The sequence below is a fragment of the Carassius gibelio genome, chromosome B25, assembly GCF_023724105.1.
Source record: "Carassius gibelio isolate Cgi1373 ecotype wild population from Czech Republic chromosome B25, carGib1.2-hapl.c, whole genome shotgun sequence".
Taxonomy (NCBI): Eukaryota; Metazoa; Chordata; class Actinopteri; order Cypriniformes; family Cyprinidae; genus Carassius; species Carassius gibelio.
Window position 1 is genome coordinate 19,906,333 of NC_068420.1, and position 3,029 is coordinate 19,909,361.

The 3,029-nt window shown below is 35.8% G+C and overlaps 1 pseudogene; it reads left to right on the forward strand.

Annotated features, from left to right (window-relative positions):
- Window positions 1–302: 302 nt before the first annotated feature.
- LOC128013760 (immunoglobulin kappa variable 1-39-like) lies at window positions 303–1,291 on the forward strand (annotated as a pseudogene).
- The last annotated feature ends 1,738 nt before the right edge of the window (window positions 1,292–3,029 follow it).

The following is a 3,029-nucleotide window of genomic DNA, read 5'->3' on the forward strand; positions in this document are numbered from 1 at the left end:
TGTCTATAAGTGTACATTTAAATGATAATATATACGTCTATAGAGTATATGAATAACAAACAAGCTGAAACAACAAAACACACATTGTTGAAAGTATCTGTCTTTTTACAATGAACAATGAAAACAATGAAAATTTCATTTTCATCACAAAATATTTGAGCTTCTAATGGTTTAACGCATAAACGTGACTGAATTAATTCATCTGTGGTCTGAGACTGACAGCTGTCTGTTTTGTGTATGAAGACATTTACATACAGAGATACTTTGCATGAGTGTTTATAGAGCTGTGAGTTTAACACTTCATGACTGAGAGCAGAACAGAACACAATCTTCATCATCACACAAGACACAACAACAACAATGAACAACATCATCATCCTCATCTGGACATTGCTCAGCTGTATACAAGGTACATAATGAGAGATTGGATTAAGAAGTATAATCAATGAAGTTAAGCTAACATATAATATGTTAAAAAAATGTATTTGTCTTGATGTAATTATATGAATAATATACATTTCTCTCTCAGGCTCCAGCGGACAGATAACAGTTACTCAAACTCCTGCAGTTCAAACAACTGAACTAGGAAAGACTGTAGTGATGAGATGCAGCGCCAGCACTCCTTTAACAGGCTGCAGTCCACCATGTCTGTCCTGGTACTTACAGAAACCTGGAGAAGCTCCTAAACTCCTCATTTATAGAATAAACAGCCTCCAGTCAGGAACTCCATCTAGATTCAGTGGCAGTGGATCTGGCAGTGATTTCTCTCTGACCATCAGTGGAGTCCAGACTGAAGATACAGGAGATTATTACTGTCAGAGTGCACACGATATCAGTAGTAGCTATGTGTTCACACAGTGATAAAGAGTCGAACAAAAACCTCCGTCAGTCAGAGTCACAGTGACTGCACTGATACAGCTGAGAGACACTGCAGCTGCTGATGAGAGGATCACAAACAAATAGCAAGCTTTAATTTTAATCAATTATGTTATTAATTATTGAACTAAATATTTGAGGTAGATATAATCATGAAGGATGTAACATATGGTCAAAGTTACAATACTGATCATTAATCTTAAAAGCTACTGCTATTTTTATGATTCTTTCTTTCTTTCTTTTCAGATGAGAAAGAATTGATCAGGCATACGATGACCTTCTATGAATAATTCTTCATTGCTCAGTGTTATGACCCAGAGGAAGAAAAGTTTATTCTCAGTGAAGGTCCAAAATACAAAGTACCCTGCTGAAAAAACAAACAAACAAAAAAAAAAAACATTACAAACCATCAGCAATTAATCATCAAAACTATTACCAAATGTTTTCCATTACATAGTGTGTCTAGGCATATTCCATTAGGATTTATTCGTTTGTATAGGTTTCCAATACAAATTTGTACTGGTCACGATTTGCACATAATGGTTTCTGTCACAGTTTCATACTGGTTCTGATGGGTCCATTAAAAGTTTGTATTGGTCTTTATTTGCACATATTTAAATCACAGTCTCACTCCCTACTCGTCAAATGTCTGACGCATGGTCAAGGGACCCTGGCGTCACTTTTTTGACACACTGGGTATACCTTTGGCGTTTTTTTTTTTTTTTTTGACGTGCAGGTTAGTCCGATAGACTTCTATAGAACTCAACAGCGTTGAAATTTGACGTCTTGGGTCAGCACACCGCAACTCGTTGCAGTTGCAGTTGCAAATGATGTACAAAATAAATATACTTTTCTGTGCACCAAGAAAACGTGCAGCACTTTGTTTTACTACCAAATTATTCTCAATATCTAATTATTATTATTAAATTGCACATACATTGGAAAGGGTTTGTGAGAGAAGTCATGAACCTTGGAGAAAGCTTCTAGAGGAAAAAGACACATTTACTGCAACAATAGATGAATTCTAGAGGCTCTGAGAACTACACGTTAATGGAGACTTGTAAACAAGACATTTGCCTCTGTAACGTTTTCTTAGTTCTTGCATAATTGTTAGATTTTGCTGTATTTGACTGAGCAGTAGTTTGGGTGGCTCGCCAATGTACTAGATTTCTCTAATACATAAAATAAGTAAGCTTGACCAAAGTTCTTGTGAGAGAAGAATTTATTGAAGGTAGCAGTGTAGCAGTTCTTCAGCACTGATGTGAGCATGTCATCCTTCAAACAGTCTTTACCCAAAGTACTGTCTGTGAGAACAGACCTTTATACCTGTTAACAAATGTGTTTCAAACAATACAATAACACCCCATGGAGAGACAATGATAGTGTAATCTTTTGATGACTTGAAAGGATCTCTCCCATGGAGAGCCCATTCATTGACCTGATGTTGACCTAAGAGGCTGATTATATGGGCCAGTTGTTTCACACTATTGTGAACAGAGTACAGTTGCAAACAACAAAGTTGATTAAAAACAATTAATCTTTCAATAATGAAATTGTTTAGTGCAGTATTTTAACAATTTTACTTTGTAAAGATGATCTCATCAGCCAAATGAGGGGTTTTGACCAAGTGATGCTCTTTAAATAGAAAAAGCTTTTCAAAAGGTCTTAAAACAGCTTGAAGAATGGTAAGTGTACAGTACTGCAAGAGTTATAGTTGCTTACCCTGCTAAAATCACAGGTCTTTGACCAGGTCTGGGAACTGTCTGAAAGTGGGATGCTAGGACTGAGAGATCCTCTGGCTGAGAAAATGTGAGCTACCCCACATCAGTGCTGGATATCAACCACAAACTGTTTCCAGACACGAGAGAAGAAGATCATGATGGGGAGATGAAACCAGTTTAGATGTGATGATAAGGAATCATTATTTTCTGAAACAGTATCAAATGTCTATGTATCACATGATCTGTGTCACAGTTGACTGGATGAAATCTTTTTACTTTTAAGGACATTTCATTACTCATCTAGGTGAACTGATTAATTTATGATATTAATTAATTGTTGATGATCCATTATTAATTTCCTTTAATCTTATTTGTGTTGATGCTTCTTTATCAACTTTATAGTCTATGCTTCAATAAAATTAATATGGTGAA